Source organism: Anser brachyrhynchus (assembly GCF_964034855.1).
Source record: "Anser brachyrhynchus genome assembly, chromosome: 5".
In the NCBI taxonomy this organism is placed as follows: domain Eukaryota; kingdom Metazoa; phylum Chordata; class Aves; order Anseriformes; family Anatidae; genus Anser; species Anser brachyrhynchus.
Genome location: NC_137699.1, coordinates 49,648,391 through 49,660,839, shown reverse-complemented (window position 1 = coordinate 49,660,839; position 12,449 = coordinate 49,648,391). Strand labels below are relative to the sequence as shown.

Here is a 12,449-nt window from a genome sequence, read left to right as displayed (position 1 = left end):
AGCCTTTTCAATATACAGTTCCCCCCGTATTAAAATATAGCTGTAAATAACTAATAATTCTCCCTTCTCCTTCTATTCACATCTTTTAAAAGTTCTCAAAAACAGTTGTTTTAAGGCAACTCTGGTCACAACAGGAACTGAGATCAACAGCTGTTACCCCATACAATGACAGGAAGCAATTAAGAGGCCAGAAGCATCCTTGTTGGTCTCACAAACCCACAGAACAGAGGAATACCTAGTAGTAACAGAATGAAGATGAAACTTTTCAAAGATGACTGGAGGATTTAGTCCTGTCTTGATTTTCTTGAAATAGTGTGTCCAAATCCCTTAATCAACTTTGAAAATCTCAGCTAGACAGTTCAGATTCCATGATACCAGGGGGAAAATGTCTGAAATTCCGTAGTTTCCATGCGAAGTATAATACGAGATACTACAATCAGTGGATCTAACAAAAAAAATCCATTAAGACTCTACTTTGAATGTTTTCAAGTAAAATACCCAACTTAAACATTTCTAACATGTCAATTAACTTGGAATCCAATTGCAAACTTTATGTTTGAAACAGAATAATTCTCTCTAGCTGAAAAGCTGCCAGTCTAAGAGTTCAGCTTCAAGTTTTGTATTTAAAAATCAAAGAGACTTCAAAATTTCTATTGATCCATTTCTTCCTCAAAAGATGAAGAAAGGAAAAATAAAGTATATAAAATTTGAGAAGAAAGCGATAAAGAAGAATGGAGAAAGGAGATGAAGATAAAATAAATAGAATCCTGGAAAAGTTTTCCAGTCATAAAAGGTATGATTAATATTACCTGGCTGTATCTGATGCACTCTTTTCTAAGATCTCTGTCCCCTACCTGATGCAAGGCTAAAGGCAGACCTTCCAGCACATTCTAGCGCTTAAAGATGAGAATAATATTAATAGAAATAATTTCTATTAATAGCTGATGTATGCCAAATTTAAACATGTATTTGAACCAAATATATTGCTTCCAAAATGAGGTAGTCAAACTGAATGTTAAGAAATCTATTCCTGTACAAATCTCAGCAGAATAACTAGGCTTCAAGAATCATCTCTAAAATATGATCAAGGCTCCAGGTGAGTCCCTTACCACTTGTACTATTCCCTTTTAAGAGAATTTTGAATAAAAAATAAAGTACGAATACAGAGCTTATCCTCCCAAGAAAGCATTAACCAGCTAGGACTAAGAATTGCAAAGCTCATGTATAACAGCACCACCTGGTGTGTCTTGCCATGGATACAAATTTCAAGTGGACAAAACCTACCAGTTCACCTAATTTACCTGTCAGCCAGTGCAGAATTCATCACTGCAACATGCTTTTGGTGCTTTTCATTTTCTAGTTCATTTAAAACTGTTGGTTTTTGAAGACATAATTCATATCTAATCAGATTTCTCAAGATTTGATGCAGAAGTGGCTCACGAGCTGGCAATGCGCATTTGCAGCCCAGAAAGCCAACCCTATCCTGAACCAGAAAATCTGCCCCCAAAGCTTTCACTCCATCAGCCATAAACAAAATACATGTCGGTGAGTTTAGCTACACCAGTTCTTTTTAACATGCAGATATTACAGTGCTCGTGTTTTTATCTTTTGTCCCAGGCTATTGGTAGGGGTTGCATCTCTGGCTAGGTAGAGAGTACAAACTAGCATCTGTGTAGTCATACAAAAGCGCTTAAATTTAGAACTTAGTACTCTTATTTAATCCTGCCAGATTCTGGTATCTATATATTCTGCAAGACCATGTTCACAGTAGTCCCCTGTCCCCCATTCTTCAACGAGAAAATCATGCTTGAAAACCAATCACAATTCAACTTTCACGAAAAAGCTGGCACATCCCACTATACACTGGCATATCTCACTATAAATGTGTACAAAAGAAAAGGTGAAACTAACACTAAAGGATCAACACAGCTGCTTTCTAAAGCACTAAATAATAATATTATCTAAATTCTTGCTATGTCATTGTCACAAGTTTGGTTAAAGGCCAAGCAACTTGCAGGCGGGCTTTTATTTACAATCACAGGCTTTCTAAGTTTCTAATTACCTCTCAAATTCTGCCAGACACTTTTGGCAATTTTAAAATAGATATTTTTGTAATTGCCATGCCATTAAAAAGAGAATCTGTAAAGCCACATCACTTGCACAAGTTCCGAGTCCATATGCAAAATGCCTGTGCACACAAACCACCCATTATCTGGTAAGATAACCCCCTAAAAACAGACTGAGAATTAATGCTGTCACTCAAGCTGAAACAGCCTAAAGAAACCAGTAAGCTTCCTCCATTCTGTTCTTATTTGTGAATATCTGCTCCCCAAAAGGCATCACCTGCCAGGTTCTTCTGAAGCACAGAAGGTCTGTTTCAATGGAAAAAAACCCATGACTGTTAGTCACAAACATACACAACGCTCAAGTGGTGATTGAAAATTCATTTTACTGTGTGTTTTATCCCCTTCAGTTTTCATTTCATGTGTAGATAAGTCATTAAAGTTTCCCTTAGGACCAGTCTATGCCTATTTTTTCAATTTATTTTCTTCAAGGTTGAAAGTATGCGTTGCCAGAACATCATCATCTGCCAGCAATTAAATTAAGTAAAACAATATCAGGCAATTTTGAAAATCCTTTTCAGAGAAACTACTCCCTCTGCAAGAAAATTAAGTGAGCAAAATACCTGTAACCTCTTGTCACTAGCCTGAAAAACTAATTAGATCTATGCTTTTGATAAAGCAAGCTGACAAGCACCTTTCACCTCTTCTGTAAGATCCAATTTGCCTTGGAAATTTGTAATTTCTCTTTTGGTGTGTCACATGTGATTCATCCAAATACAAAGCAAAGAAAGAAAAACGAGAGAAAAGATCAAGTACTTTTGGACTTGTACTAATGAATAATGTATTTTATTATTCCAGCCATAGTATCAATTGTCAAAATCCAAACTTCCATGCATAACAGTTTATCAAACATACCTTCCAAGTAACCACAAAAGTCAGATAAGGATGATTTTATACAAAACATAGTACAAACTGACAGAAAAGTGGTTCAAATGAAGGCCCCCATTCTACTTAGCTACGAACAGAATCTAAACATTTACCTAATAACACCAAATAGGTGCAAAAACAGGGTTAGAGAAGTCCAATTGACCTTGGAATTGCTGAACATGTGCGTCCAGCCAGCTGCAGTGGAATGCTTTGCCTATTTATGTAAGCTGGGCCATATGAAACACCCAGGTGACTCCTAGCATGGAGGGATCTTGGAAATATGCCTTCCTGCTTACCCATTACATTTTTTTTTTTGTTATAAAGGAAAAAGTGAAAATCATTTAGTCTATTATTAGAATCCCATTCCTCAGTTGTGGGCGATCCTGCTTCAGGAAGGATGAAACGATTAAACAAAAGTACTCAGCTACAACCGCTCATATGCTCAAGAATCTTCACATCTGTAGTCCCTAAACATGAAGGGGTAGGGTGCTCAGCTTCTCAACTATTCTTTAAGTTGATTTCAAGTATGTTTTACCATTTCCCTTGGTTCTTCCCTAAGAACCAAGTCAAAAACTTCAAAATCAAATCAAAGCAAGCAGCAGTAACTTTCATGTATTGGACAAGACTTTTTTACCATGATTTCTAAATGGTAGCTAGCACTCTTCCAAAAAGCAACCGTTATCTCTTCATGGTAAGGGACTATTTCTTCAGTGCTCTCCCAATGTTGGATTCAGAAACACAACACTGTCCTCTTAGTATTTTCCACCAGTTCAAGTTTGCAAAAACATGCAAAAATTAGAACCGTGAAATCCTAGCATAAATTTCTGTCACAGCAAATGCTATTTCCTCTTTTCCCATCAGTTTTAATAGATTTCCACATTTTGAAGCTAGAAAGGACCTTTCTGATCACGTATCTTATTCATGTATTTAACTGACTGCAGGTTGTGCTATGCCAGGAAGCCCCACATAATCCTTGCTTTATTAATCCACTCTTGGTTTAAAGACAAGACATTATGTTTCCAAGAAATCTTTTTTGAAGTTGGATTACACCCACTGTTAAAACACTTATTTGCTTTTTATTTTGGAATTATCATAGACCTCCTTGCAATTTCCATTTCCTGTGGGATGAAAGTGGCAGTTTTTCAAAAACTACAGTAGTTATACTAGCTTATAGGACGTAAGGATCTCGTATGCCAGGGCACAGTGGTGCATCATTACTCTTTAAGATACGATGAGATACAAACCAGCAAGACTTCCAACAACTTATTTAATAAACAAATTATTTTGCATTGCTGAAAAACATATGGGCATTGAGGCATTCAGGTCTGTAACAAGAAAAAGGATGATGGGGTGTTTTAGAGAGGGACAGGTGCTCCTGTGCTCCTGAGTCACAGAAGCAGACCTCGGTTTATCTCCATAACTATTTACAAAAAGCAGGTTCTGTTCCTGACAGGGATTTTGGGGGGCCACTGCAGTATATCTACATATTAGAGACATAAACATTACACTTGTTTTACTGATGTTTCTATTATGCTAGAATATCTTCGACCCAGACACATACTTCAACATCATTGTGTAAAAATAAAGCAATTATCAAATGTAATGAATTAACTCCCTTCTTATTTAGGCAACAGAGCAGTTTACCAGGTTTTGTATACGTGAAGCAAGTAACTTTACCTGCATTTGCCTTCATCGTTTCACAAGGGAAATTATTAGGTGTACGTGCCCACAACAGTACTATTAAAGCACAAATCGATCTCAAGCTATTCTGAAAAGAGCAAGACTGATGTCACTGCCTGGGACCCTAACAGAGGTAAGCACCTGCTGCAGCCTAGTTAGTGAAAGCAACATCCCTGACCACGTCTTTTCAGAACACCCTGAAAACCTTTCCTGGTGGATAACTGCCTCTGGGGTTCACCATTCAGACACAGAAGTTAACCTCAACGAAACGGCTACAATGAGTAAGGCTGGGAACAGCCTGTGGCTTGCAGTTTCCCTTGAAATGAAGGGCTGGTGCTTACCATATGATCCCTGTCTGGCTCATGGCAAGGTGTTGGACCCCAGCTGCACTACCCAGGTGTCAGGAATGCAAAACAGTTTAATACCGCTGTGAATTCATATTGTGAGTAATGAAGAAAACAGCTGAATCCAAAGAGCTCCTACGTATACTCAGAGTCATCTCAGGCTAGCGTGATAACAGCACATTTTAAAAGATTTAAAAAAAAAAAAAAAGGTCAAGTTCTGCCATCAAACACACACATACGAATAATTTCAATAAGGAAAATGAAGCCAAAGGCTATGTTAAATGTCATTAGTAGCCTTCTTCACATCCAGAAGAACAAGACTGTTTCAAAAATGAGGATTTCAGTGTCAAGAGAGAAAAAATTGTATCTGGATTAGCATTTATTCATACTATTACTAATATACATACAAATCAAAAATATGCACATGAAAGGTCACTGTTGTGTTTATAGGTTTCAGTTGTTTACCATACCCGAAAATAGCAGTAATGAAGCCGCATGCATTAACAGTATTGGACCCAGGAGTAGAACAGAGGTAATGCACGTTGGGAAGGAAGGAAGGATAAAATTCAGAGATAACTGGGGAATGGTTGGATTCAGCAGCTCAGCATTAGTAACTACATTAGGGATGAAAAAGAGAGCGAAGAAAAGACTGGGAGAGTGGAAGAAAAGACGAATCACGGATTTGCTGAGGAACAGACCTTTCCAACCCATGCTTGGTGGTGTGTGTACACAAACACTCCTTATTGTTACCTAATAATCATGTTAAAAAAGAAAATGTGTTTGCTACAAGCCATGAAGCTTTAGGCTGTGTCTGTCCTGAAATTTCACCAAAGCTGACAGCATGAGCTAACAAAAGGAAAGTTTCCAGGAGCTGCTTGGTTTTGGTGACAGTCAGAGGACAACTCGAAAGAAAGATGTGAGAGTCACTGCCGTCTCTGTGAGATGAGAGTGAAGAGAAAAAAGAATACCAATGACAGACTGCTGAGGGAGCCCAGAGGATGACAGCAGGGGCAAATGACTTTCAAAGAAACCTGGAATCAACAGTACTTCAAAATGAGAAAAACACGTTATTTACATGTTGTGAGAAGGCCCTTCAAAGGAGTGTATTTAAAAGAGGATAGGTGCAGAGATTCTGCTCTTCACTCCTCTTGTCGTGATACTCTTTCCAGTCTCTTCAGTTGGATGTACAGGAATTGTATTTAATTCCTGAGTCTAAGCGAGAAATGGATGCTACTGGAAACAATCTATGGGTTAGAGAGAGAAATGTGTGAGCCTGAACAGCTACCAGAATGCCTAAACTGGATACTCATGGATTTAAATAAGAGTTGAGCCTTAGCAAGAGTTGAGCACTGCATACCTACAGCACTGAAGTCCAGGTTGTTCAAGAGATTAAATTTACTTTCAACTGCAAATTGAGCATTTAGCAAATAGCACAGTGTTACTCCTTATCACTATTAAAGCACGAGCATTCTAACAATAAAAATTGATGTTTCCTTAAACAAAACATCATGACTAAAATTACTACAAAAGATGATTCAAAAAGATCTTATGGCCTAATTGTGTTTTGTCTTGATAATGAACTTCACGTTCTTTCTGGTAAGCATGAGAAACAACTGCAGATAGATGCCATCTAATGCTGAAGACACTGTAACACCCAGATGTGAGAGCAGCAAGAAGAGCTCTGTCTCTCAGCTTTACTTCTTTGGTTGACTTTGGTATGTTGGATGCTGATGAAAGTTTGCCGTGAAAACATGTAGAATATTTAGAAAACCCTGCTTAGATGGAGAAATCCTTGACTACTGCAACAGAAGAGCCAACGCTACATGTAATCTGGTCAATAAAAGTGGTCCTCGGATATAGAATTGCGATTATAATATTTTCCAGAAGACTCTCTGAAACACATTTTCTTTCCCAATCTAAAGCAAAATGAAGAGTTGCATGTGACTTACTTTGTTCCAACCTATAGAGCATGTTGAGCTGAATCAACAGAAGGAAACTAACTGAAATAACATCTATAAGCTTTTTTGAATTAGGCCCTAAGGCAGTTTTGACGAGCAGAGAAGGCCAGTACCAAGAATCAAAAGACAATTTCCTAGTAGACAACTCCCAGACCAACATCATTCCTGAACTCATTTTTAAAATAGCAACAATGACCTCAAGCAAATCATCCTCTTGCCTCTTACATATCTACAAATTTTTTGTTGTTTAATATTTGGTGCTTCATCATGTCGTTATAGAGAATAATTTTCCTCCTTCTTTTTTCCTTTCATAAACAAAATACCCCCTTATTCTGCTTGCAGCTGAAAATTATTATGTTGGGAACAAAATTTCAGCTAGATGCTTTAACACTGTAAGAGAGCACATCTAGTAATCTCTAGTAGCAACAAACAGCAGGTATTATCTTGCTTAGTTCACAACTAAGTACAGTAGGTATGCTGTTTCAAGAGACATTTGGGAAAGCTTCTGATGGTTCACAATTACAATGCTTTTTAGATCAAAATGTACTTTGCAATTTCTTCTCTTTTAGCATGTGTTCACAGATGACTCAGTTTTCTGACAAATACTTATTTAGTACTTTTGCTTAATAGAAAAATCAATGAGAAAAACAGAAAAAATACCAGTGGTAGTTCCATAATAAGAATAGGGTGTGTGCTCTTTCAACTGTTTTCTTTACTTTTTACTAGCTCCAAATGTGTTTGTTTGTTTGCTCATTTTGTATCACATATGCTTTGGGTAGGTGTAATTCTTTTTATTGTTAATATAGTAGGAATTTAAGAGATGTGTTAAAAAGTTATACACCTACAAAAATAATGTCTTAGCAAAAAAAAAAATGCTTCTGGTTTTGCCCAGAGGAATGTTTTGAAGACACTTTAAAAAAATAAAAGTTGAGGGAAAAAGTTAGTGATTCCTCATTCTGTATTCAAACCACCCATGAAGAACTAGGAATTCTTTCTGGATTGCTTAAAACGTAGAAAACATAGATGGTAAACTTTAATTTCAGCCAGAAAAACAGATCTAGATTAAGAGCTTCTGATCTAGAAGAAGATTCAGTTACTTAAAGCCACAGCTGAGAAGATGCTTAGGTTGTATAACACCAGCCATCACCATACCGATGTATCAAGTACCAGCCCTAGAAGCAGGAATAGTGATGTCACATGTGGACTAGTGAAGTAAGCACCCTCTTTCCCGAGTTCTGTAGTCTGTCTCTGTTCTGGACACAGATGTTGAAGAGGAGGTGGCAGTGACAGTACCTAGGGTAAGTAAAACTAATTCACTTCCTACCTTCCCCATCACAACTTGCTGGTTGAATCAAAGAGTCTACAGAGTAAGGTGCCCTGCTTGCTTGCTGTCTTTCTTTATCAGAGATTAATCCATCCTGTTCCAGGAAAGAGAAGCAGTAGTGAAGTCTACATTGTGCTAAGTAGAAATTAATCTTTTACCCACATTTACCCTTAGGCACACCGGCACTTCTTTCCTGACTGCAGTCATAAAATTTCAGCCAGAAGGGTGGACTGCACTCCCGAACAGACTACTTACAATCACAGAATTGCCTAGGTTGGAAAAGACCTTTGAGATCAAGTCCAACCATCAACCTGACTTACAGAGCCCCATCACTAACCCACATCCCTCTTGTCATTAGGGCATTATTCTAGGTCCTGAGAAAGGTTGCTGTGAATCCACCAGAGCTGTGATGGAAACAAGGATTGTTTCACAATGTTCACAATGCATTCCCCAAGCAAGCCTCTCACTCCTGCATTGCTACACAGAATACAAGGACTGCTATCTCCCTTAGCCATCGTTTTGAGAGAAAATGGCCATGTGTTCCCTGTTTTGGGCTAACCTCAGTGGAATGATATGCTCCATAACACTCCTGCAGGGAAACCTCAGATTTGCAAATAACGTGGATACTGAACTTAACACAGGCAATACTCATTACTTGTTCATGCCAGAACTCTGATATACATTTTGGCATTTTTCTCTCTTACTGGGCTTTGTGGATTACGTGATCATGGGAAAATTCAGGCTGGAAGGGACCTTATGCAGCCTTCAGTCTAACCTCCTGCTCAAAGCAGGGTAAGTTCTGAAATCAACCAGACTGCTCAGCGCTCATGCATTTACATCTTGAGACATCTCCAAGGGTGGAAGCTGCACAACCTCTCTGGTCAACTTGGTTCAATGCCTGGCTTTCCTCCTGGCAAAAATCCTTTGCCTTATATCCCACTTGAACCTTTCTTGTTTCAACTTATCCATGGCCTCAGTCCTTTACGTACCTAAGTTTGCTCCTGCGCGCTCTGGATGTCAGGTCTCTATTTGCAAAACACATCCAATAATAGCTCTCTGCCTCTGGGGAGAGGAGAGGTGTTGTAAGAACAAATTACTTAATATTACTCATTTTATTAGATCTCATAAATGAAGTGCTCACACATGAGAATAGAACATTGCAGGCCACCTACGTGGAAATGGTACTTTAACGCAACGTAACACACTGAGCTTTCAGGCTGGAGCAATGCCTGCCAACCAGTTCTGCAGATGCTATCTCATTTGTGGAGCGACCAGGTGAGGAGAAAGCAGTTGGGATGAGATCAGTGGTTCATGCAGGTAACACCTCTGGCTTTGGTTGTAAATTTAGAACAAAAGAAATGAAGCAGTGACATGCTGTTCACTCCTTAAGGTTCAAAGCACTGCTCTCTGTCAACATTGAGTGTAATCCAAAGCACGCATGGAACAGGTAATAATTAAAAGGTAAAAATTATTCCTGTTTATAAAAGCAATCTTTCTTTTCAACAGCATTGTTTTACAGTTGGTGAAAGGGTATCCCTCCTTCACAATAACACCAGTTCAAAATCAGAAGTTAATTTTTTTTTGTTTGAGTTGAAGAACACTTAAAACTTCTGACTTCAGCAGAGCCCATTAGCAATGCAATTAAATGCTCTCCTGAATTAGGACCATAATTTGATTATGTATTGCATGGGATCAGGCTGGCAGATAAATTTAAAATATTTCCTTAAAAACATCCACAGATGTAGAATTACATAATTAAGCTATTTTAGATCATTTAATGAGGTTGCAAAAACATACTAATAGTAATTTGTCACTTGGAAGCTTGTGCTGTTGGACTTATAGTTACTGAAGCAGCCTGCCTTAATAGAGCAGAGGGACAGGGGGAAAAAAAATTGTGAAAAAAATACAACCTTCTAAACATTTAATAGCAATTTTGCTTGAATATGTAGAGCAAACAAAAACACAGATGGATGCAGTATATTATACAGTAACTACACAGGTTCTGTTAGCATTCAGTTGAGATAACCTCTATTGCTCCTCCATACTCAAACATTGGAAGCACTACACAGTGTTCACATTACACAAAACACAACCGTGTGTTCTGCTCCTGCTTCAGTCACTCACCACACATTTGTGCATCAAAGACAGTAGGCACATGACAAACACCATACATCTCTCAGTAGGGCATCTCAGCCCTAGGGTTACTTTTGTTGTTTGGGGTTTTGTTTGTTTGGTTTTGATACTTATGCCACAGTAACACGACTTGTTCTTGCAGGCCTGTCGCTTAAGATTCAAAATTCATATTTCCTTTCTTTCTTTTTTTTTTTTTTGAGCGTCTCTACTCACATGCTGCATGTTTTCGTTTATTTTTATCAGTTTGGATGGTCAGCCAGATTTCTATTTGCTGTGTTACACTGCACCCATGTGACTGATGTGAGGTGGACTTGCTGCTTTTCACAAAGAGGAGAGAACACACAATATGGTAGGACTAGAGAAAACAAAATGAACAAAATATTTCTCCTTCATTTTTCATCAAACATGCATACTTACAGGAAAGGTGTAATTTTTGTTTTCTGGTCAAATACACTGAATCACAACATACAAATTCAGTAATATTATTATACTACTGGGAGAGCAGAACCACAGAACCAGGTCGGTGTTCATAGATAGGACTGGAAGGTTACGGACATACCCCAGAAGAGGGACAAGATGTAAGTGAACACTAGGGGGAGCTGGAAGTGCAGAGGGAGAGATGCCCAAACGGTGTCCCATCAATCCCTCACCGTGGTACAATTTCCTCACGACTACCTTGAAAAATACTCTCAGTACAAGTTCTCTAGTTAAAAAGTGGTACATGCTACAAAAAGAGCCTTGAGTTTATCACAGTTTATGTTCTCTGGATAGAAAAAGCACTGTTACGCGTGCCCCAAAATTATGCAGTCTAATTGCTACGTCTGTTACTCAGCTGTTACAGACCGCATGTGAGACCAGTAAGCAGTGCGACATGCAGAAAGCCTGCAGTCCAGCCACTTTTTAAGTGACGTTCCACACAGCAACTAGTGATAATGTGCAGTGAGGATATAAAAACTGGAAAGTATCCAAACCCAGGATTTAAAAACATGTATGAACAAAATATACATTGCTGCTACTGATGGATCTTGTGTGCACGCTCAGTAGGTGAACGAGGAAATCACTAAAATGTGCCCAAGGGGTACGCAGTGGAAGGTAACCAGTAAGATGATGTGGGATATAGTGTCTAAGGATGAATCCTGGGCTCTGTAGACTTGGACTCCTGAAGAACCGAATCCTCCAGTGCAGGTTTCGGTCACAAGCAGAGCACTGAGCTGCTGCCCGGGGCACTGAGCGACACGCAGCGCAGCACGGCGGCTGGGCCGCCTGACTGAGGGAACTGCCTGACAAGTTTGGCCACCAACAGCACTCAGTGAGAGTCAGCAATGCCTGCTTGGTAGGACCCGGAGATTTGGAGCACTCCATAGCAGCACGTAGTGAGTAAACTGCAAGTCCTGGAAGAGCAAGATGAGGGCAAAAGTCCCAAAATACTCAGTGTGTCCAGTATCAGAGCCAGACCCCAGGAGAAAGAATCAGCCGGCATTTTGTAACCACATTCCCCACACACCAATGGTAACAGCAAACTCAGTATCCTAATTTTGACTTTCTAAATTTCTTTGCTACATGTAATCAACAAGAAATGAATAATGGAAAGGTCCAGTTACACCAAACATCCTGTTGTCACTTGTTTCATGAGACAGATGTATGTCTGCAGCAACACAAATGAGACAACTAGATGTCCTTCAAAGTCACACATACGCAACTTCTTCCAACATCACATTGGTAGTAGGAAGGTCTCTTAACAAAAGCAATTCACAAAATCTTAAGACAAAGCAAAATTAAAAGTCATGGGCAAAATTTAAAGAAATACAATGCAACAATTTAAGAAAGAAGTTGGTGGCCATCTTTCTACCATGTTAGCTGGGCCTTTACCAAGATGTACTTAGAATTGTCTCTGGGGACAGAATTTCTCTCCTGTAACACCGACTATGAAGGAAGCTTGTCTTAGAAAGGTGAGATACGCCAGATTCACCCAACCATCAGTGCTCAAGGAATGCCTGTCTCCACCGAGAATAAACATAGC

At 38.9% G+C, this 12,449-nt stretch overlaps 1 protein-coding gene across 15 annotated transcripts in view; it reads right to left on the bottom strand.

The window, feature by feature from the left end:
• SLC24A4 (solute carrier family 24 member 4) overlaps window positions 1-12,449 on the bottom strand; it is a 119,067-nt gene that overhangs the window by 64,582 nt on the left and 42,036 nt on the right. For 4 of the 15 annotated variants that reach the window (XM_080594210.1, XM_080594207.1, XM_080594209.1 and 1 more), the window contains 2 exons: window positions 9,286-9,358; window positions 8,297-8,390 (listed from right to left, as the gene is read on the bottom strand). The exons of 10 other annotated variants lie outside the window; for them this stretch is intronic. The gene's annotated coding sequence lies outside the window, so the exon portion shown is untranslated. Of the gene's footprint in view, window positions 1-8,296; window positions 9,359-12,449 lie in introns of all 15 variants that reach the window. One more of the 15 variants, XM_080594208.1, reaches the window with a different exon arrangement.